At 35.1% G+C, this 25,092-nt stretch overlaps 1 protein-coding gene and 1 long non-coding RNA gene across 6 annotated transcripts in view; one reads left to right on the top strand and one right to left on the bottom strand.

Annotated features, from left to right (window-relative positions):
* Positions 1-5,409: 5,409 nt before the first annotated feature.
* LOC129362526 (uncharacterized) lies at positions 5,410-8,467 on the bottom strand. The gene is made up of 3 exons (XR_008606240.1): positions 8,380-8,467; positions 6,649-6,752; positions 5,410-5,595 (listed from the first exon to the last, which is right to left on the bottom strand). It is a non-coding gene; the product is annotated as an uncharacterized LOC129362526 (long non-coding RNA).
* A 141-nt stretch (positions 8,468-8,608) lies between these two features.
* The window catches only part of pcdh11 (protocadherin 11), a 203,360-nt gene continuing 186,876 nt past the window's right edge, over positions 8,609-25,092 (top strand). For 4 of the 5 annotated variants that reach the window (XM_055034078.1, XM_055034077.1, XM_055034073.1 and 1 more), the window contains exons 1-3: positions 8,609-8,772; positions 10,628-10,726; positions 13,952-14,065. The gene's annotated coding sequence lies outside the window, so the exon portion shown is untranslated. The remainder of the gene's footprint in view (positions 8,773-10,627; positions 10,727-13,951; positions 14,066-25,092) is intronic. The other variant, XM_055034075.1, reaches the window with a different exon arrangement.

Raw genomic sequence — 25,092 nt, 5'->3', positions numbered from 1 at the left:
TTGTTAAGCATGCAGGATATGAACATGTGTAGGCTGAATTCATCACAATTGAAAAAGCAGCAGTGCAGCTTTGGTGGCATCCAACATTAAACATGTCTAAAATATGTCTAACAATCAAAACACGGTTAAATGTTTACATAAAATAACAGGTTTAGTTTTCTATTTTAAAAACATTCCTAATTTCTCTCAGTTTGGAGTGCTCTATACTGAAGGACACGATTTCTGTAGAATGCTGATGTATTTTGGGACTCATTACAAGGACACTAACAATCTATACATGCACATTCTCTGTTGGACAGGTTTAATGTTTTTGGCTGCTCTAGTGTCCTTTATTTGATTGTGGTCAGACAAGATAGTGACCTCTGAGGGAGGGTGGAATACATGCGTAGGGGGGCAAAAGTCATTAGGCTGGGATTCAAGCCTGTCTCAGCCGCAACGAGGAATGACTTCTTTGTATACGCCACCGCTGCACATGGTGGCATCTGCTCTATTAATGGACAAGGTTTTGTCTTTTCATTTGTGTCAGCGATTTACCAGTTTAAACATGAGGAACCCGTCCGGATGGATAAAGAAACTCACGCTCTTTATCTGTTCATTACCATCCGGACGAGTTCTTCATTATTGATGCATCCATTTGCATCTTCATATCCTGCCAGCAGTGTCTCCACTTCCTCTTCAGCCATTTTCTCACCTAACATGGTGAGCACATGACGTAGTTCTGCTTCCATTTCTGTGCCGTTGCCCTCCTTGTCAAAAACCCAGAGTCCTTTCACAAAACACGTTTCTTCTAACAATGTTACACAAACTACTAAATTAAGGCAACAGAGAAGAAAATCAAGTTCTTCACTGATACCTGACAAATTTTGCATGTTGATCAAAATAGGCTTTTTATAACATCAGACAATGAGAGATTACTCAAAAAAGGATACATACATATATATATATATATATATATATATATATATATATATATATATATATATATATATCAGTAAAGAAAACACCAGTCACTGTCATACATTGCTTGCAGGCATTTTAAGAAATGTTTGGAGAAAGCCAGTTAAAACCAGCTTCTCTATTGCCCTCTTTGTGTTTTCAATCCAAAGAAATTAAGTTTTTTTTATGTATTTCTATTTTTTTCTCTGCTTTCTTTGTTTGTGTCTTTATAGCCTCCAGTGAGGTCCATAATTTCACAGTTGTATCACAGTGCCTTCTCTGTTTACTGGCAGTTCTTTTAAATTAAAAGTCACCATCTAGCTGTCAACCAATTGTTTGTACCTTGTAGCTATAAAGTCATCTACTATTTAAAGTGAAGATGCACTCACTATGCTGTTGGGGTAATGCCTGAATAAATTGCTGCTGTCTGTCAATATTAGTTTCCATTAATTAGTCTGTGGTCTGAATTTGGTGGCTCCTCTGTGAGAGTTAACCATTTTAGTGTTTATATCTCCTTTCCTTTCTTGATGCAGTTTGCTGCCTTTCTGTGGTACGGCTCTGTCAGACAAGCATGACTGACATCAACTTGGGTTACAGTTCATGTGTTATGTCAGTTATCTGTTCATGCCCTTTAAGCCTCTGATCATCAACACATGTGACCTACAGTGTACTGACATGGCTGGTGTCTCACAGCAGGGCAACATTCAATCATGAAAAGCAAAATATCACTGTTGTCCTGTCATACATTTTTTTTTCTACTTTAAAATTGTTTTTAGTGTTTCTATATTGTGAGTAAAATCATTATTTTTAAAATATTTAGTCTTAAAAATCAACATGGCACAACCTTCTTAAAGGGGATGGGAGGCATCATGTAATTTTGTTTTATTTTTTTTTAGTTTATCATGTTTTAATGTTATTTTCTCATCAACACATACCTTGGATGTTGTTTTAATTCTTCCATAGAGTGCCACATATTTCCACAAAGCTCCTCCTTGTAGTTGCAGTCTCCAGTAGAGCTTCTGCCTCACAAAGCACAATTCCCCAAACCAAGTTATGTTTCATATACAAAGCATTTTATAACAACATAAGGAAACATAGTTACTTGATTGAGCAACAAAATTTCACAGCAGGTCCATGACCAGTTTGTGTCGTCAGAGACCTATTGACATATATGTCAGTGTTTTTGCTGTGGCAGTGATAATTGCAATATGCAACTGTTACAAAAATATGTTTTATATATTAAAACTGACACCATGTTGTGACAGAATGGCTTAAGACAGATAATCTGTGAAAAACAAAAATCCTAAATGTACTAACTTCCTAAAAGAAACAACTTACCATTACAGAAAACTTTTTTTTTTTCAGTGTCATCTGTGGCTGCTTACAACTGACCTTATTGAATTTTGTATCTGAAATGTTAAAAATACTATCAGAATGCATTACATATTTCAGACTATTCTCTTCTTCAATCCATTTTATGCTCAAGAATATACGGCTATATAGAATTTATTACTATTCACTAATAATAGTAATAAATTTAGAGTTTCAGTCATCTCTAAATGTGACATCATCACCCAACTTGTACCTAAGCTATGAACATCCCCATCCATTAAACTCTATTGCTTGAAATTCCAACCACACCTTAATTTCTGGTTATTCTCTACTCCCCAAGAGAAAATAAAATGTTGAATTTATTCTATGTAAATCCTAAAGCATCATACATCTCTTCTGCCCTTTCTCCATTAGGCAAAACATGTCATAATTTAATAGTTTTCACCTCCACCTACACATCCATTTTTTAGTTTCACCCTCTGACAAAAAAGGAAAAGGTGTTCGTAGGAAACTGAACACACAAAATATAAATACGCTTTCAGGTCATTTCTCAGTATGAGTTACATGGAAACCATGTAACACACATTACTAAGACTGCATATGCTCTAATTTCTTTCCAAATTTAGTTTCCAGTTGTGATTGAGTCTACAGCTTAATGATAATTGAGAAGAAAATTTGAGACTAAAGAAACCCAGCATCTAAAAGTTTAAGAAAAAAGAACATCACATTTGGAACATAATCACAGAAAACTGTAGCACAACATTATAGCAGAAAAAAAACAATTATAGCAAATTCTCCAGCTAGAAAGTGAGAATATTTAAAAATTTTATAGCCAGTTTAACTAATAAACCAGACTCTACCTGATTAAACTTATCTAATGAGAAGCTTTAGGTAGACTTGTCACGCCAACAGCTGAAAAGGACACTGACATCTCCTAATGGAGTTTACATTTGTTGCTCCCATATTTTTTTATGACTTACCATGTAAACAAGTTTATTCACGTGTGATAATAATCAAAGTTCTTATTTACTGGAAATACTACAATTGTGAGATTGTGTCTTTTCAACGGAAGCAGATTATAGACAAAGATTTGCTCTGATTTGTAATGAAAATGCAGATGGAGTCCCCTACTAAAATTGGGTGGTTCTTTCTGAAAAAAGGGACCAGGGAAAGTGGTGGAGTCGAGGGGAAAACTGGCAATGACTGACAAGTTTAATGGAGAAACTCTGGTCATTAGTGAAGAATTAAGACAGAGAACGGAAAGCGAACTTAAAAGCTGTAAATGGGAACACTAAAAAACAAGCTTCAACAGAACAACATGGAAAGCTTATGGTAAGGAATAAAAAAGGTTTCAGGAATTATGTGAGGTATACAGACCTTCTCAGCTTCAGTTTCACAAAGCCACTGTTTCCCTGTCACACATGTACACTGTTGTTCAGTCATGGAAGTCAGCAACTACGACTCCTCCTATGTGTAAAAAAAAAATAAATCTTCCTGTGCACTCTTCTTCACCTTGTTTGTCTCCAAAAGTCAAATAAGGAAGCAGCTGCAGAAACTGTGCCTTAACAAGGCTGCAGGTTGAGGTGGTGTCAGAATCAGAGATCTGAATGCCTTTGTAGACAAGCTATGTGGGATCCAACTGCACCTTTTCAACCTTACCATGAGTCAGTATGAGTTTAAAGAGGTGTGGGCAACTTTATTTCTTGTTCTGGAACCTCAAAATCCCAGCCTTCCCTTCTCAACAACTATAGACTAGTCATGTAAACGTATCATACAATAAAATGACTGTTAAAACCCCAATCTAATTACACAAGTGGAGTTTGCTTTCTGTGTTTGGGTTGGAAAGCAAATTACCTCCATCCGCCTGCTTTATCATGCCCATTCTCAACTGAACAGGGCAGACAGCACTCAGAGGTTCATGGTATTTGATTTTATCATTGTCTTCAACATGACTGGGCCTCCACTGTTAAGTGACAGGCTCGAGCAAATAAAAGTAGATTTCTAGACAAACGCTTAAATTGTTCACCCCGACAGGCGGCCCACAGTTTTTGCAGCCAAAGGGTGCAAAAACTGTGAGAGAAGTTGGTCAGTAGCACAAAGGCACAGCAGGGACTGTGTTCTTGGTTCCCCTTTATTCTGTACTTTTCATTCTTCCAGCACAATGTGGGATTCTGTCATGTGCCGAAACACACAGGTGACAATGCAGTTTTGAGGTGTGCCTTTGGTGAATGGGGGTGAGTACTGAGGACAATGGCCTTCTGCTTTGTATTTTGGAAACTGATTAAACTGATAAAGAAGCTTGAGCTTATGTTGAAACTTTACAAAAATTATAAAATTGGACAATGTTTACAAAGCGACTGACATGAACGCACCAGTGCTCGACATGAGAACAAGAAATCCTGGTACTCTCTGTATGTAACGTCATGCAATTATGGAACAGAAATATGGGTGATTTTTTGAAATGTATATTTAAAGAAATATACAATTAAAAATATATGAAAGCTTGGTCTACTTATACAACTATGAATTTAAAATTTTGACCCTTGCAGTCTAACATGTTTTATCTGTAATTAATTTGTAACTATTAGGTTTTTGACACAAAAACAACTTGAAAATTGTTGCTTGCGTGAATATTTCTTGTTTGTTTTATTTTTTTTATAAAATTACACATAAAGTGTTGAAACTTAGAGGTTATTGTGAAAAGCTGTGAAAAAAGAACAAACACAGCAAACAGCACATATACAAAATTATTCTGCTCCACCCCATCAACCCCACACAGGGAGCATAATGTAATGAATGCACTTGCTCTTTGTTTGGTGGGCATGTTCATCAGTTGTGAGGGATGACTCTTCTGAATCATTTGATTGGCCAGAATTTCAGTTGAGACTGCCAGCATGTAACTTTACCTAATATTATAAGAAGACAAGGAGCACAAAGAGAAATAAGAAGATAATAAAAAATCCACTATAGTTTTCCTTTCTTACCTTCTTTTTCTTTTTACGTGTGTTCTGTCTGGAAGTGTGGGACTCAGGATAGTTGTGTGAGTGTCAAGGTGAGGCTCAATAATTTACTTTCACAAGCAAAACATGAACACTTTTGCTGATACTCTACTTGCTAATCTTAGAATTGCATTGAGTTTATTTCAAATGTAATGGAAAAAGGCAAAATAAATTAAGGTGGGTGGGAAAGGTGTAAAGAGAAAAAAGAAGAAAAGAGTAGAGGACCAGAAATAATAGCAATAATGTAATAGAGGGACACAGCTGTTGATAAGGTGGGCTGGTTCTCCTACACTTTGATCAGCCCTGGCTTAGAAGTTTGATTCTACACCTGTAGGAGAAAATAACAAAATAAAATCAGGAGACCATCAAACAGCATATGCATGTAAATGTGTAAATCTGCCTATGTCAAGCCATACTCAAAAACTGAATGACCTTGCAATAGTGTAACTAATGAGTGTGGTCACCAGAATGCCTCCAACTAAACTGAAGGAGTATATTTAATTTCCCTCTAATTTCCCTTTGGGATCAATAAGGTATTTTTGAATTGAATTTGTGGGCTCCACACAGGAGGCGACATCGCTCCCTTTCCATTCTTTTCTTATGGAACTTGGGCTGAGGCAAAAATCACTTGCTCTCCTCCAGGCAAATTACTACCGAAATTCAGGCATGTGAAATTTCAAGTTTGTATTCATAGATGTGCACACACGGAGTAGTGACACAACGCAAGAAAATTGAAAAATGTTCAACTTTTGCTGCTGTCGCTATTGCAGCCCTGTGGTTGGGTTCTGTTATGATTTGGACAAAAAATATAGGCCAATGCTGCAGTTGACTTTAGATGGTGTTTATTGTACTCATCCTCTGGTGAAGAAAGACGGAAAACCTGTGAGTCAGATTCACAATGGACAGGCAGGTTAAAAAAAAGGCCCCCTTCCTTCATTAAGAGCTCAAAAGTCCATCACCTTCAGTGAACCCTGTTGGGAGTCTAAAATGACTCCCTGCAGTGTAGAGCCCTCTTTTATTGGAAGACAAAAACGAAACAAAAACAAACAAAAAACTCCAATCATTAATAACTCAACTAAATGCTTACCACACAGTAAACAAAATAAATAAACAATCATAACACTGAAAAAAAAAAAACAGTGCTCAGTTTCATAGAAAACAGTGCAACATCCTGATGATGTCACAATTACATCATCACGTGACTCCCTCCTGGTGCCCTTCAATCCAAAAACACGTTGGCTTGAATATTGACCAGAAAATGTTTGATTGACACAAACTACTCCGTGTGTGCATTCAGACGAACCACTCCAGTTTGTGCTGAAACCAGAAGGTATGTTATGTCCAGTGTGCATGTGTGGTTGCATGTTGGCACAGACTTTACCTGTAGCACTGCATTCAAAGTGAACCCAAAGTGACAGAAAATGTTTGCCCTTTCACAGTCATTTGTTGCTCCAAGTGTGTTGGACCCATTCCATGCTTCAGCAGCTGAGAATGAAGAGACAACATGTACAAAGGTGATGGAGATGAACATAAAAAAGACTTGTAACTGTACATTTAGCAAAAGATAGTTATTTTAATGGTAGACCCCCTGAATGTTATTGTTTATATCTGGAAATCAGATTTTCAATGTTGAGTTGAAGGTCTGTTTTCCAATTACAAAACAACAAATGTTCACTTTTCTGCAAAATTCAACAAACTGCACAATTCTTATTAATTAGTAAGCAGTATAAAACATGTGGCATTTCAAAAGAGCAGAAGAAATCTTATGTTTTTTTGAACAACAACAATGTTTGTTGTTAATCTGTTGCTAAGAGATGAGCTTGTTTTCCTAATGAAGTGCCACGAAGTAAACAGCTGTGTCCAAATCCAGGGTCTGCATCCTTTGAGGGACGGATTTGTAGGCCGATTACGTCATAGCGTGGTGACAAAGCCTGTCCAAATTCAAAGACTCCTTCACATGGGGCCTTCAAATGTGTCCTCCTTTTCCCCAGATTTGAAGGATATGTGCGGTGTATCCATGATGGCCCTCCATGTCCCATAATTCACTGCGGATCCCAACTGGGCGTTCAGGCGGTGAAGAGCGGCAAATTATTTTGCTATGCTACACTTTAAATGACACATGATTTTGTACAACGTTTTTAGGACAGAATGTAAGTGTGAAAGTTTCAAATATCAGCTCGGTTCACCAAAACATAACCTGCTCTGACATTTTCGGACATGTCTGCTCCCGCTGTGATAACAGCCAGCTCCCCTCACCAGCTGCCAGCTGGCCGGGCGCTTCAGGTTCGGTATACCGGAGAACGCTTTATTCCCGGCAGATTCTTTTAAGAACTCTTGCTAGGTTTCCCTAATGAGTGGAAGTTAAACACCAATATTATTCAGACAGGTAATATCTAGTTGTAAAACGTTTGGTTTACTGAAGTATTTAATTTAGTAAATACTAAATTTGCTAAATTCAGTATTTAGTAAATCAAATAAGTTTGATAGATTAAAGTTAAGACTCCAAACATACTAGTGTGGAGTCAGTTTATTTAAACTGGTAGTTTAAATACACAACATGATTAAATGGTTATTGGTTTTTCAATATTTGAAAATTTATAATTTGCTAATATTTATTCCTGATAGTAATGTGCAATATATGTTTGACCATTTTAAAACCAAATTAACAGATTTTTTTTTTTTTTTTTACTATAGAATAGCCTTTACTGTAAAAGGAGAAGAATAATACATAGATCAGGAGTAATGCATGACTAAAAAACAAACTTCAGCTCCGTTGTTGGTGAAGCCCAGACATGTCCGAATTCACTGCTTTTCTCTTCTGGTCTTAGTTTATTCACGGCCTTGGAAGGACCCAGTCTACGTAGACTGATCCTTTGAAGGATGCAGACCCTGAATTCTGACACAGCTAACGTCTGATTTTTACTTTTACTAAATCTACCAACTGTAAGTTTCGTGTGCTAATTTCAAAAGAGTTCATGTTTTATAAACAGTAATATTACTTGTTATTAGTTTGGTGTTCAGATATTCGTGTTTGTTTTTGGTACTTAACTGCCACAAAGTATAAATCAGATTTTTTCTTTTGCGTTGAATGTCAGCTTTATATTATATTTACCTCCAATGACAAAAAAATCCAAGCAAACAAACAAAAAGAAAAACACATTTTCTCTTTTCTGCTAAAATCACCAAATGCACAATTTGCTATTTGCTCCAGCAAATAGCATAGGTAGTATTTTGAAAGAGCAGAAGAAATCTTATGGTTTTTGAACAATAACAATATTTGCTGTTAATCTGTTGCTAAGAGACAAGCTCGTTTTCCAAATTTACCAACTGAACATTTATGTCAAAATAGATAAGCAATATTTGAAGAGCTTGTATTTTATATACAGTGATATTGCTTGTTATTAATTTGGTGTTAAGATATGACCTCCAATGACAAAAAAAAAAAAAAAAAACATATTTTCACTTTTCTGCAAAATTCAACAAACTGCACGATTCCTGCTAATTGGTAAGTAGTATAAGCTACTAAAATACATAAGCAAAAGTATGACCTATTAAAATACAAAAAGAAAATATGTTTTTTTTGTCCCTACATAATTATTCAGTACTTCGGTTTCCATTGCAACCCTGACAAAGTGCTGCCATTTTGGATTTGTAGTACACTGTCAATATTACAGACTTAAATTTTTAATTTTGAAACATCAACTCTTGATTCATTTGAGCTGGCTACTGAATAGCAAGAATATAAACGTGCAAACATGTAGTCACATTTCAATTTGAGATAATATATTTCATTACTTTTCTAACATAAGGTAGGAGTTTTATTCTTGATTAATAAGTTGGAATTTGAATAAATTAATTCTAAAATAAATGGAAAAGGTACACCTTGTTTTTTTTTTACAACAGTGTCTTTAAAAGCCATTACTTTGCAATCAAGTAGCCCCATCAGAGAGAATATTTTTGCTGTGTTTGCTTTTAATTCCCTCAAAATGTTCCATAGACTTATCATATTAATGCCCAAATTGGGTTATCCTTCCTTCAAGGTCCCCAGTCTTAAATTAATATGACATCTTTGGCAAAGAAACTAGAATGCCTTTTAGAAGGATTTAATAAAAAGCATCACTGATCAAATTAGCTAATGTCCATTGACATTTTATCCTGAGCATTATAACAATAACTGGATCCAGTTATCATATTTTGCATGGTTTCTCATGGCACTGTCTGAAGGATTTCTGTTTAACAGTGAGTTACAAGTTAAGAGACCAGTAATGGACCAGTGACCTGGACCTGGTTAGATGAGATGCTGCATTTCATCTAACTACAGCTGGAAAAGGCTGCAGCATCGCTTTGACCCTAAGATAAGATAATGTGGATCTAAAAATTCCGTGAATAAATGAGTCAAATTTTATTAAGTTCTTTCTGAATATAGTATTCAAGTACATATCTTTAAGTACAACAAAACATAATGTTTTTTTTTTCTTCTTTTTTTTCTTTTTGGATCCCTTATTTTTCTTATTGGGAGTGACAGTTCAATTTAAAACTAGAAATGTAGATGGATGAAACATGTTGAAATGCTCTTCTTTTAAAGTTGTTGATATAAACACTGACACCACTGGCACAGAGTTCTTAAGATCAGTCATATGTAGATTCTGCTGTAATCTTGGATCTTCCAAACAAGCCTCATCAACAGCAAAAATAAACAAAAAAAATAATAATTTGTGTTGTTTAGATCACATGTCATTATTAATGATCATGATTCACTTAGAAGATTCAGCAGAGGAAAAAAAGAAATGTCTTAACAATCCCATGGGAAAAGCAGCCCATGGAACAAAGCAGCCTTCACATTCATGTCCATTTTTTTCAGTTTGCTTGTTGGTAATAGTTGCAAAGATTTACTATTAAACTGGCAAACAAGAACATAATTCCTAATGCCATTTATCTGAAGAAGTGGAGCTGGTTTGGACAAGAAATGCTCAACAGTAATTCAAAACTGTTTTTAATGGATCAATAAAATAATTTCACAAGAAGACCATTATTTTTTTTCCCTCTAAAACTAACATTTGGACACAGAAAAACATGAAGTTTGGAAAAGCCTTAATTTTTATATCATGGTATTTACAGAGAAGAAAATTAACGTCTGCTTCTACAGCCAGTAGATTATGACACTTTCCTGCACCCTACTTCAATTTCAAAAATACTTTATTGATCCCAAAGGGAAATTGCATGTTGCAACTCATTAATTCACAGTCTTCAAAGAGTTATTGTAGATAGTGATGGTTGTTGGCAGGAAAGATCTTCCGTAGAGATCTTTATAAAAGCGAATATGAAGAAATCTTTGACTGGAGACCTTTTCTTTTCCCAAGATTCCTGGAGAAGATGGTCAGGATTGTCCTGATTTTATGAAGAATCCTCCTTTGCAACATCGACTCCAGAGGTTCCAGAACAGAACCAGTCTTTTTCAGGTTGTTTAGTCTTTTTTAGTGCCTGGCTCTGACACTGCTGCCCCAACTATTGATGGCTGAAAAGATGTTTCTCTCACATCAGTCACAGAAGACTTATAGAAGATCTGCAAGATCTTGCAGCAAACCTGGAAGGACTTTAGATTCCTGAAAAAGTACAAATGAAATGTTTCAATGCATCAAGCTTAAGTTTTTGAATTGTTTTTGAAAATAATTCATATTTAGATTTTATTTTCTATTCAAATTGACACGTCAATTGCAGCACATTGTAGGTGGACCCTGTAACAACCTTTAACCTTTAACTAGTCACATTAAACTTAGGTGTAAAGACATATTTGGAAATTATGCTGTGCTACAATATCATCAGATGTTTGATTCAGATGGAAATTAACTCAGCTTTCAAAAACAAAGAGAATATGCCCTTATTTGATTATATTTTCACCATAGTGAACAGTCAGTCTCTCTTTTGCTTTGGATTTTCAACCACCAATGCAAACACATCTCTTGGAGGGAGTAAGGTTCTGGCTTTCCTCAGTGGACTAGCGCACACTCTTCTGTTAAAAAGACTGTTATGAAAGAGGGATAAGATCTAAGTCCAAAAGGACCTTTTTAATCAGATAGAGAAAGATTTATGAGTAGTTTAAAAGGCTGGAGCTTAGATTTCCCCTTTGGTTTTCTCTATGTTTATTTTATTTATTCTATCATTCATTTCGTTTTTCTGAGTTACAGTCTGAGCATAACCCTTGCTAAACAATTAACAGATGTGCCACGCTAACAGTCAAGTGAAAGCAAAGTGCAAGTGATGATAGTTACGTGCTAAAATACATACAAAAATCAAATAAAATGTTCTGGGATAAAATCCAAGCCAGGGCATTACTGCACAGAGTTCACATCTTCTTTCTCTTGCTTCCTTTCATAAATTAAAAACATCCATATTGTGCAAGTTACTCTACATTTAAGGTAGGAGTGTGTATGGGGGAATTATACTGTCAAAAGTCAAGAGCTTAGTTTTTTTAATTTCAAGGCAAGACTGTCAGTTTACTCTCAAAACTTTTAATACTTGAACTTACATGCTCAATTTGAAAGCAGGATTTATTCTTGTTGCACTAAAATCTTGTAAAGTTACGTCTGCTCTCTTTCAAATATTCTATGTTCTCCCTCAGATTTTTTCCTGCCTTGCAAACAATCTCTATTAACAGATGAAGTCTGCGCTCAAAAACCTCTCTGCTAACTTGCAAATTATTATTGTTCTCTGAGATTAAGGTGTATAGTCACCAAGCAATCAGGATTTCTCTTGGGTCTGCTTGTGTGACTACAATAGACAGCGGCATCTTCAGCATACTGATCTGAATCAGTAGTTGAGTCCATGTCACTCTACAAAAAGGATCGGCACTAACAAATCCCCAAGCAAGTCCAATTTTCACTGTTAGACACTTTATTTAATTCAACTATTTAATTTTGTTTTAGTTTATAAGTTTATTTGTTTTACACCATGATGCCCTTACATGAACATTGGAATATGTGAAGTAGATTGAATAGAAAACACTACTTTCAGTTTCTGAAAGTAGTTATATAAATACTATAAATTTTATATAAATAATTAAAAAAAATAGCATGATCACAGTCTGTTTTCAAATACATGTGTATTTTTTTATTTTTTTTTTTTATTTTAAACAAACTTTTTCATAAAATGTTTTCTTCTGGAGTGAGAAAATATTTGCTTTTTTCTGGTCTGATAGCATAGATTGAGTTTGAGTGAGCAATCACATTAATTTCTTATGGAGATGGTGCAACATTGCTGATAGGTTGCCTTTAGTTTTCTTTGTGCCCTGAACACATCCCAAATCACAGACAACTAGAGTGCCTGAGCCAAGTGATTTGGATGGGATGATAGATGGGATTATATAGCCATGTTAATTTTCTTCTACCCAAAGTTTTTTCAGCTCCACCCATCTCTTTCTCCTTTCTCTTTGGCATGTTAGCTAATTTAATCCCTTTATTTTCAAATTAGGAGTGGCTGCTCTTCTCCCCTTGATTTGCAAAATACCAGGTTGACGGTTATAAAAAGAAAATAAAAATAACAAAAATAAATTTATTCAATCCAAAGCTATGTGTTAACATTATCTTCCTTAGTGTTTACATTTGTTAACAACCTTACACCTTAAAGAGTGACGACAGCATAAAGCACAATCCACTTGCGATAACAATGCAAGTGATATGTTCCTACAAATAGCTCTTTGTTGTGATTTTGTCTTTCTGACAATATTAGAATTTCTGTCTCAGAATTCATATGCAGACATTGTTAGAGAGAACTACAAGACTGACGGTGAATAAAATTTAAATAAGGTCAGTGTCCTTCCCCTTGTTATTAGAGGAGAAGCTGCAGTCACACGGTGTATTTATGCCCGGCTAGAAACAGTAAATAGATTAGATCTGCCTGGCTCTTTTGTAGTACAAGGCAACACATAATTAATACAGTCCTGGATGCCAAAAACTACATAGAGTTTTTATTGTCGCTTGTGTGTGCACATACAGCAGCCCATCCAGCCAGATGTTGCACAGGGTGAGACATAAACTAAGAAAATAGTCATCCATTTCAACAATGTTTATTTTTGATTAATTTGATCCGTATACCACACAAATTAACAGCAATCTCTGCCTAATGTCACTTTATTGTAGGCGTTCTTTAGAGAAAACAGCCATGTTGTTAAAATTAATCTTTCTTGGATGCCACAATGGATCATTTGCCTCAATCTCATCCTATCCTGAGTGCCCCCATCTGTCACAGTGACCATCTGTATGCTATCTTCCTCTTCACACATAAACCTTCTCTGCGGACTCCCTGTTTTCATTGTCCATGTTCACCTTCACACATTGTAATTGTCCACTACATAGAAAATATTTAATACTTGATATGTCCAAACCATTTCAGTATTTTCTCTTTTTGGTCCTCCCAACTTTTTTGGTTTTCCACTGATTAAGTTAAATGCAATAATCTCGCTATTAACGGATTAAAAGTTGGACTCTTATGTAAAGTATTGCTTCAAATGAGTTTCTGTAACACAAGTGCATCTTTAAAAAATGAAGTCTAAATTACTCAAATAAATTAATCTTTTGAATTGATTTGTAATTTAGAACAAAAAGAGAGATAATAATCATACTTTTGATGATTATGGTTTACAATTATCCATCCACCCATTCATTCTTTGTATCTGCTTATCCTTGTAGGACCACAGTGTGGAGTACACCCTGGACAGATTGCCAAGCCAATGGTTTGCAAATAATACAACAAAGTATTTACCAGCTGTGGACTGCAGCCACCCCACGCAGATGTAACCAAAGGTATGGGCTGTAATGAGTTGTGTTTGTTGAAACAATTTGAAGTGTCTAACCTGGGGCAAAGAGGAAAAGACTTGGACTGTTATTCAACGATCCAAACTTCTATTTACAGTTTAAACTAATATTGTAGTTAATTTGGAAATCAATGTCGTCTGTGAGTTAGGTACCAATATTTTTAGCAAGTACAAAATCACCACAGCTGTCAAACAGAACATTTTAGAGCACTTGGTTCTATGCTGACAAAGTTATGTTGCTGATTTCACTTTCCAGCAGGATCTGGCTTCTGCCAACTCAGCAAAAAGTTCTTATATTTGCTTTCATAAAAGTGATGATACTCTGCTTGATTGGCCAACGACTGCTCAGACCTACACTTCACAGAGAATGTCATCACTGCATAATTATTGATGAAATAATGAATGCAAAATGAATTATTACATTATTGCAAGTGTTGAGTGCTTGCTCTTTTACACTCAGACATAATGTCAGTGTCATTATTACACTGACATTGTGACATATTTTATTTATTTTTTTGTCTGGTCTCATGACACTTAAAAAAAAAAAAAAACAATTGCCAGGATAAATGTCATTTAAAAAATTATTCAGTTTTCGATTTTTTGAATTTTTTTGTTTTTTATGTAATATTTTGAAAGTCTCTGTTCTATTTTAGGAGACACATCAATTTCTTTGCGAAACGCAGAGAGCAGAAAAACTGCAGCCGGATGTGTAATCTTTAGCATCAACAAAGCTCCGGTGATCTTTCATTGCTTTCATCTTGGCCTGGTTTTTAATGAAAGCCGGGTTTTTCAGAGTCTGTAAAAAACCAGGTGTAAACATAGAGGTACATTCCAGAAAGTGAAATACAAGCAAGATATAAAAAGAAAGAAAAGGGAAGAAAAGAAAAGGCCTCTGGGCAAATGTCTGTTTTACACAGGCTGAGCCTCTGGGTCGCTGCTGGCAAGATACTCGACAAATGACAGCACTTGGTTGGTTGTTTCGGGGCTTCCAGACCATTTGCCTTCATGTGACAGTGTGTGTATCTTTCTTGACACTCTTAGGAATAACCTTTTAAAATTAAGTTTGTTTGTTTTGATTTGCTATAATCAGTGGAGGATGAGTGGGAACGCTTCTATGCTCTTCTTCTCGAATTTCTGCTTCCTGACTGTTTTTGGGTACCAGCAATGCAACCATAAGGATAGTAATAATGGAGAGAAAAAAATATTTGCTCTAAAACAAGACATTTGTAATCTGCCAGATTATATGCTATGCCACAGATAATCAAATACATGTAGTATTTTACACTGTTATTTTAGGCAACACTGAAAAATCTACTTTAAATAGTTGTTCAAACTCAAATGGAAAAAAACAAACAAGAACTATTTATGTCTTTATTTTTGGCAATAACAATGCAAGTGATAGTCCTTTGTTGTATTTTTTTCTTCTGTCACTGGATTTGAGCCCTACTAAGCATATGAAGACATGCCTAGACATTTTTCACATCCACTGATGGTTAATGATGCAGAATAAGTCTACTTACTATGACATAATAGCATTTTAAATATGTCTACTATATAAATACTTGCTGATGACAGACAGTGTTTGCTGTATAATATGTAGAAAGCATTTGCAAAACTCAGATGGACACAAAGGCAGTGGACATATTTTAGTTGTTTAAGGCTGCAATTCAGCTTCCATATGGGTCTGAGCTGACGAAGGGTTCTAGATGCCAAAGATGAGAAAGCACATCAAAGCTTTTATCAGTGAAATATTCAAAAGGCAGCAACTATGGGGTGCATCAGTGCCCATGGCATGGTGTATTTGCAAGATACCTTTGATGCAGAGGAATTCTAGAGAACTATGCTGCCCATGGAGGTAACTTCTTTCCCCCTGGAGATTATTTCAGCAGGACAATCGTGCATGATTTACAAAATAATGTCAAAGTGCATTTTAGATGGCAGACCTAGACTAGTCTCCTTTTAAAATTAATGAGTCTTAATAAACAGGAAAAAATACTGCATCATTAGAAGATAAAGTCATGAACTCTGCAAGAATATAGATTGTCATTATAAAAAAGGCATGAACAGGTTTCCAATTTCCAGTTTAAAAATGTTGTGTAACACAATCTTTACTATTGTGTCAGTCAGTCTTTTGCTAGAATCAAAAACATGATTTTACTCTTTTTTTCTAAGGCATATTGAATTAAACAATGTCTTTGCATAAGTAAAGACATTATTAGCTTTATTTGTTGCTCTTCAGACTTTTGCACCAGTTTTCAAATGGAATATAAAGCACAGGAATTAAAAGGTAATGTCCACATAATGCAATGATTATGATATGGGAACAAGTAGATTACAAAACCAGAAGAATAGGTAGACGACTTGCCTCATATCAATACAGTGTGATGGCCTTTTCTTTTTTTGCTCTGAACAACTGTATCTTGTATGTACAGAAGAGATTCATATAGCTGTTGGACCCTCTCCTGATCTAACTCAACCTACAACTGTGGTGAGAACTCATCAGTCTAGTTGATGGTTGAAATTGAAGTCAGTCAAAATCTACTTATATAGCATATTTCATGTGCAAAGCAACACAATCTGCTTTCCACCGAAAGACAAAAACATCAATAAAAGTGCAAATGCAGAAACACATTTGCTTTTTCATAAAGCAAGGTAATTGTATATTCAACTGATTCAAAGAAGAAAAGGTGTCGAGTGGATTAGTCAGATGAACTTTAGTGAATTAAAGGATGAACAAATTGACAGGGTATAGGAACTCAGCTAACATAGCTTTTTCTGGGAAAAACCCTCCAAAATTTCTTATTTGTCTAGCTACAAGTTCTAGTAGTTCTAAAGCATCATGAGATATAGAATCCATTCTGTTAAAGTTCCACAAATGGTTCGTTTTAAAGCAGATACTATCTATCAAATGCTAACCAGATTTATGAAACAACTGAAGCTCAAATAATTACTTACTAAATTTTAATATCCAAAATAATAAGGCCTAGGAAAATCATGGTTAAGCCGTAATAAAATTTACAAATATGCATCTACACCTGCATGCACCCACACTCCTTCGCACATGTTCTTTATCAAAACAAGACTATAAATATTGTCTTTCAACAATTAGATCAGCATATTTTTAAAAATTAACCATAGGCTTTTGACGATATTTTATTACAGCTATTATATACTGAGAAGCAAGATTTGTATGCAAGAAATATGACTTTAAAAATCATTCTTGTTTCTTTAGGCAAGGCAACTTTATTCACTTAGCACCTTTCAGCCAAAGACAATTTAAAGTGCCTGTACAAGAGCGTTAAAAACAAGATACAACAAGAAGATAGTAATTAAAAATAATAATAAAATAATAATAATAATAATAATAGGTAATCTATGCAAAGTTTGGAGAGATGGAGTAATATGTTCATATATCTTAGTGACTGTGAGAATGCAGGAAACTGGATTTTGTTTTAACTGTATTGTATGTATTGTACATTTGGAGAAGCAAGAGAAAAGGCCGTTTGAGTTATACAGGACTCTTGTAACAAATGCATTCTTTAGTTTTTCTAAGAAAAAATGAAAAATAATTTATTGCGAGCCAGGCAAGCTCTTCGCTGTTCAATTTGTTTGTAGGTCCTGAGGTGAGGAGGAGACTCTAAATGTAGATGTCACCACTACCAGTCTCTTGAAGAGGAAACAATCCCCTGATAAATGTAAATCTCTGTGGAACTTTCTTTAATTTTGTGTTATAGGACTTAAATCGACCAAACCACATTCAGAGCTAACAAGCAGTTAGCAGTTTCCAACAAGAGCTGAGCCAGCTGAATGCAGAAGTTCATCTCGCCCATCAAAGATCTATTCACAGTAGTTTTTCCCTGCCCAGAAAGAATAGATTAGAATGATGAATTAAGTGTTTTTGTGTATTTTTAATGGTGTTTCCAGTGGCCTAAGTGGGTGCTTGCTCTTCTTGTGGGTCAGGTGAGATGTGTTACGGCGTGTCAGCCACTCCATAAAGAGCTTCATCTCAGAGGTGTCAAGTCCCTTTTACTACAGGCCTTAATTTGCAGTGATCTTGTTTGTGTTGTGCACATTTTAGCAGCTTATTGTGAATAGCACTGTGCGAGCAATTGTTAGTGAATGGTTAAAAAGAAGTTGTTTTGTGTGTCCACAGTGGAAGCTGGTAGGGGTTCTCTGCCATTTTTATTCCAGACCATTTTCTCCTTTTTTTAGGATAGCCAAGGTGCTCAGCTTCCAAAGCCTTATCGAGCTGATATTTATGAACAATAATTAACACTGAATTATGTAGATATTGTCTGAACTTAGTAATTTTAATGTAAATAACTAGTTTTATAAATATTTACCCTGTGCAACTATTTATAGTTGTTCATAGCCCAAACTATGCAGCCTATTGTTGCGCAACATTGTGAAGTTAGAAAGGGAATAGTTTTCGCTATGCTTCCATGTTGCATACCAGTTAGAAAAAGGGAAACTGTGATGATGAGACAAAAAAATCAAAGCACTTCTAGAATATCGCAATTAGCCAACCATTATGCATGCTGTTGGTGCACATTAAAGCAATATTTTTATAGCATCTCAAATTCCTTAAAAGACAGTTATGTGAAATTACAGCTTTATTTTCAGTTTTCTAAGGTTTTGTGACACTGGTGACCTTCATTCATTAGTAGCTGGTCAGAAAAATGTAGAGTACTATGGTTGGAAATTATACCATTGCACTTGTGCAAATCATACCATTGTCATACCCATTACTGGTATGCATGTATACCAAATCACATTCAGATAAGACCATTTCAGTTTTTACTTTTTTTAGCTATGAGTACACTTAACAAAAAGAGAAACACTCTGTTCTTTTATGAAAGTCAAAAAATTATTGTGCCTTCCCATGAATTTCTTGAAGTCAGGTCAATTCTTGTGTGTGTCATACAAACCAACTCCCTGCCATCCACACACACAAGGTTTTGAAGGCAGTCAGTCACGCACAAGATTTTATTACTATGCTGTGTGGAAGTATGTTTCGAGAAACCTGATTCAGCTAGATGCAAGAGATCGAAAGGATATAAACTAAGGTAAACAAAGTTAATTTCATCATCCAGCATTTCACTGGCTATAGTAAATTTTATATATTTGTCGATGAATCAAAACTGAAGGAAAAAAAAACATTTCTGATAATGTCAGAACAATTAAGAAAATGTGTTTCAAGACATCAATTATATGAACTAAAGGAGTAAACTAAAAACAAACCTAAATATATTAACAGGCTAAAGAATACGTTATGAACCCATAATACTTTTAGTGTAGCGACAGACCAACACTCTGAGTTACTAAGTTTAATCTTTAAATTATGTACATTATACACACAAAAAGTGTCATAATGTTCAATTTACTTTGTCATTATAGGCAGTTAAAACTCATATAAGCTTCAGTAGAATGATTTTAGTTCTTTTCTTTTGACACCGAGAGCAAAATAACATTATAACATGACAGAAAGCCCCAAAAATTAGTACTTAACAATACTCTTTAACAGTGAAAGTTATTGTAAAGAATAAAATAAATAATTTTATATTGACAAAATAACTTCAATGGACGTATTGCAGTTTTACAGATATGCAAAGTAGAGCTGATAGTGACCTGTTATCAATCAACATCACACAAAATGTGCCTGTGTGGCTTGCTGGGGGTCAAACTGACAAAATCACACATTAGATCAACCAAGAGATACAAGAGCTGAGTTTCCTCTGTGACTCTAATGCAAGTCATTACAAAAAAAAATCTGACACCTACAGGCGTATCAGGACATCCGCACTACGGAATATCCAAAAATTTACTTATTGGACGGATGAATACATTTAATTTGTCAGTGTATTATGGTCATTGTAGCTTACACTGCAGCCTTCAGGCAGACAAAGGATACGACAGCTGCTGCTCAGCGTCTAACAATGCAATGCCCTCCTGCAGTGTGGATGAAGTGCTTTCTCTTTATCTCTTCTCTTCTGATTTCTATCTTTCTATCTGTATGTTATATCCATAAAGCCGGGGCACATGCATGACTGCATTTTGCACATCTGTACATAAACCAGAAAGGACTTGAATGTGTAGATCAAGAAGATGCGATCCAGCCACTGTCACAGCTGTCGGCTGAACCCCTAAGGGAGCGCTCCACCAGCCACCCAGTAAAAAAGTGCCACAGCACATCTGGGACCCAGCAGGTGCTCTGTAGTCCCATGATAGATTGTTGTTTGTTAGTAAATCTTTGGGCTTGTGTCCTTGTAAATCTCTGTGGAACTTTCTTTAATTTTGTCAAATAATAGAGCAGTTTAATGGACTTGCTTAAACAACAGCATTTTGAAAAGTCCTTCAAGTGTGAGTAGAAAAAAAAAAATACCAAAAAAACAACCCAAAAAAAACAAAAAAACAAGCAATGCTTATGCTTATTTATGGTCATCAGCCCTGTAATAAAAGCTGCTTATTTTTATTTTTATTTTTACCCAAGTCTATTGTTTTTAATGTGTTGCTACTATCTACACATTTTTATTGCAACATTAATTCAAAGGCATCCGTAAACCTTTTAAGGGCAAGACTGTGTATGATCAACTCAGAAAAGGACAAAAAAGGACTAAAAATTACATGATGTCTTATCATGATTTTGTGCATGCATCTTCAGAGATAAGACATAATTACAAAGATTACTTTGATTTCAGCAAACTCTAATACGTATCTGCTTTTCATAATAGGATTTTTTTTCTCCTAAGAGTCACTGACCCCTTTATCACAAGAACCATCAAAACGTCCCTAACAATATCAGTGATGAAATGCTTGATTGAGCAATTGTGACTTAATTTCATACTCCAAATATATGTGTGAAAACTGAAAACATGCACATCCCAACTTTTAAAAAAATTGTATGTGCATATGTTAGTTATCAGTTTTTATTTTTTATTTTTAAAAAAGCGGTGCATCTAAAAACTAAAACAATTTTTATTTGTGCAAGGAATCAAAGGTTAAACTGTTGCTTGAGAAGTATCATCAGTCACACAGTTCCAAACAAAATATAAAATATGTTGTAATACTAGGCTAATGCAATAACTTCCAATTTAATGAGTTGTATTTTATAAATACTTTGCTTAAAAGAAACCTGTGACTTCAATTGATGCTGCTCAGATGAGATCTGGGGTCTAGATATAGAAATAATAATGATATTCTTAAAAATTGAGGTCATTGAAACACTTTGAGAGAGAACTTATGTTTTTTTTTTGTGAATGTGAGAGTTTTATTTTTGATTGTGACTATAACAGTGGTTAGCAACGTTTAATCTGAAGAGCCACTTTGCCATTTTTTGCCCTCAAGCAAAGTAAGACCTAGGAATTGCAAGTGTTCCATAATTAAAAAAAAAAAAAAACAACTTATGATTTTTGATAAATATGCGCTCTTTAAAAAATTTTTGCTATAACAGTATAGATATATTTTCTTCTGTGGGATGTTGATTGCAGAAACCTATATGGGAAGTATGTAGTTTTCAGCAAAATGACAAAAAATATTACATTTGGACACTTAATAGCAAAAAAAACAAAAAACAATAAACAACCCAACATATTGGTTCCAAAACAAATACAGTCCATATTTAGCATGAGAAAGAGAATAGTCAAACTGTAAAAAACAAAAAAACAAAAACAAAAACAGTGAAACAGGACTAATGTTTCACTGTGTAATGAAATCTGCCATTTCATTACACTTTATTTAAAGTCTAGAGTATCCAGATCTGACAATTGAACGTCTTTTGTAAATTATTCCATACAGTCAAGGTAGCAGAAATGTGTATAAATCACCCAAAGAGAATCTTGGTGTACATAAAAGGATGGCAATTTACTGGTAGCGTACAGATGATAGTAATGAGCATGATTTCCACAGCGAGTAACAAAACACAAAGGCAATATTAGGTGGTATCCAGTCTCCTCAGGTAAAATAATTTATCAAAGATGAAAGCTGAAGAATCAAAAGTGTTTGCTGGAGTGAAATGCAAAACGTATTCCTAACAAGAATGCGCAACTTAAGTTTTAATTAAGAAAATCTTTCAATGTGAAATTTATTTAAAAGATTCTGATTTTTATTCCTAGTTTTGTCCTTCTTTGATACACCATTTCAATGTATCGCAAGTTTACTTTCTGACCAAAAATAAATAATTGCTTAATAGTATGTTTTAAGTCAATAAATCAGAGATGAAACAAACATGAAAGCTCTTCTGTTTTCCTCAAAATTCTTTTTTTCTCTTTTATCTTTCAAGGAATACATGGTGTCTGTCTTTAGGCTTAACATGACAGATTTACACATAAGTGGGTCATTTACAAGCCAGGCCATCCCATTCTGAGGCAAAGCAAAAGCAGCAAGAGCATGCGAAAGTATGAAAATAGCTAAGCGGATTTTGAGCCGCGCTCCTCCACCTCTTGGTCTCAGAAAAACAGTGTATGTTTGTGCATCTGATCCCTCTTTTCTCTTCAACTTGTCTGGGCTTTGATTTCTTGACACATTCCCTCACTGCTTTTTTGCTTCAATGCGCTGCGCGCTGTGTTGTTTCCCCGTCTTCTTGTTTCTGTCGCCTATCTCATCCCACGTGTGCTTCCAGGCAACGCAGGGCTCACAGACTGCTTTCCATAAAGATAACGTTGCTCCGTTAAACAGATGGAGTGTACATGTTCTTTCAGTCATAAGCATAGGCTTAGATACACCAAGAGATAGAGGAGATTTTTCAGAGCATCTTGAATTTTTAACAAACATATATTCAAAGAACTACTACTACTTTTTGGGCATTTGTACATTGTATGTTTGAGAAGCTTTTTTTTTTTTTTTTTTTTTTACTTCAGAGACGTGAAATCGCAACACAAAAGAGAGACTCTTTATCTTTAATCATTATCATAATTAATTTGATAATAGAAGTATGGCCATTCTGCATAAAGGCTAATCACTTTATGCAGAATGACAAATAGAAATCGCTTTGTAAGTATTTTTAAACTACATATTAGCTGCTGTGTTTTTTTTTTAGACCATCTTTGTTTGTCACCTGTTCCTCAGTGTCTTGGGGTATGATTGTTGCTCTTAATGATGTTGACTACTTCACATTGTCAGACATAATATTTAGTACATTTTTTGATTAATGGGTCCGACAGTAATCACCAAGATGTGTTGAAGTCATAAGTTGAACTTGGGTTTCTAAAAATAAATGTGAGTAATCACAAGTTAGCTTGGATATGTTTTTTTTTTTTTATTATTAAAAAAATATTACTGGCAATTAGCATTTTTATAAAGTATTGTTATTTTTTTTCAGATACTAAAAGTTTTAGCTCAAACAGACAAGTGTGGCAAAAAATAAACAAAATTGGACGAAATCTATACAGGTCAAACACATTTTCAGAACACTGGGAAACAAAATACAATAAATATCATATTTTCTGGATCTTTAATACAATAAAGATCACATTTCTGCGTAGATACATAAAAAAGTCATTTTAGGAGAAATTAAGTTACAAGTGAATTTAATATAAAAGAGCTTTTTTACAGTTCATACAAGCGACACATGCAGAGGCAAACTAACCCCACAGTCTTGTCCTAAATCCATGCTGTCGTAGGATTTTTATTCCACTCTGGTAGCTGTAACTTAATTCAGAATTCCCTGTCAAACATTTTGTGTTGATGAATCTCCTAGTTATTCTTAGATCAATATGAGGGTAAGGTGGTGGGTGAAAAACCTTTTATAATCCTCGCCCTCAGCAAACCTTTGCACACAGGCCAATTTCACTCTGGTTTTGTCATTTGAGCCTGACAGTTTGCCGCTTGTTGAGTGGACCGAATCCATATTGTTTGATACCACTCTTGGCTCACGCCCATAATGTATTCCAATCAAAGTTGCAGCAGCATGTTTTTAGTGTCAGTGGAGAACCTCGCTTGTTTGTGCACTTGCAAGATCTCCGCATAGAATATCAATGTGGGCGGCAGTAGGGCAAGTGCTAATCAATTCCCACCATCATGACAAATGTTGCAGGAGCGTTTGCAGTAGTAGGAAATATTAAAAATTTTTAATCTTACTGTTGAATTTTGCGTTTATGAGTAATTTAGGAATCAGAAAAACTTGTACAATTATCTTTCAGGCATGTTAGCTGTGGTGTGGAATCTGAAAAATGTACTTTTACCTGCATATTTATGAAGTTGTAATATGTCTTTTAAGCTTGATGGAGAGACCAGAATCAAGAAGGGCACTGGATCAAATCTGGATTTTTAATGTCATCCGGACTACATTCAGATGGTTAGAAGTCCTGGACTCACCTGTGATTGTCAAGAGAAAATCTTAAATACCAACTGGACTAACAGAGTCCACGTGCAAATCCAGATGCCATTATTTTGAAGAAAAGGGCTTTTACTATGAAGCCAAATGCTGTTGTTTTCTATAGCTGCTGCAGCTATAAAGAGCAACTGAATGACTGAGTTTTAATTCATATGGACGTCAAAGCATGGGCTGCAACATAAATTATCATCTCAATATGAGATTGGCCATTTATAATATTTCAAAGGTTTGCAATGCAATATTTGTCGATCCTTATTTCCTCTTTAGATGTCAGTCTATAGGATGTCTCACTCCATTGGATCCCCATTCCTGACACAGGGCATGATGCTTTAGATTGTAAAGGTCATAGAGTGGGCTCAGTCTGATTTACTAATGTCATACAACCCTACTCCTAAGTTTTCATTTTCTAAATTTAAGGAGGAAGTGTCTCTGTTGAGAACAAACTGCTATTGTGTTTAAGTTAAACACACTGTGTTTAACTTAAACACCACAAAATACCAGAGCAACACTTGCATTACTGCTGGCAAGGCCCCTGTCTGTCTGTCCTATCATTGATTTCTAACAAATCATTAAGATACTTGAATTCTCATCCTGACTATGAACTGCTTCACTATATGCTAAAGTTTATGTGTTGAAGAAGCCAGAAGAACTATACTATCTGTCAAAAGTAAATGCTGCACGTCTTA

This window comes from Poeciliopsis prolifica, unplaced genomic scaffold (genome assembly GCF_027474105.1).
Source record: "Poeciliopsis prolifica strain line A6 unplaced genomic scaffold, Auburn_PproV2 SCAFFOLD009, whole genome shotgun sequence".
Classification (NCBI taxonomy): Eukaryota; Metazoa; Chordata; class Actinopteri; order Cyprinodontiformes; family Poeciliidae; genus Poeciliopsis; species Poeciliopsis prolifica.
Note: the sequence above shows the minus strand (reverse complement) of the source record. Positions and strands in the feature narration are given on the sequence as shown.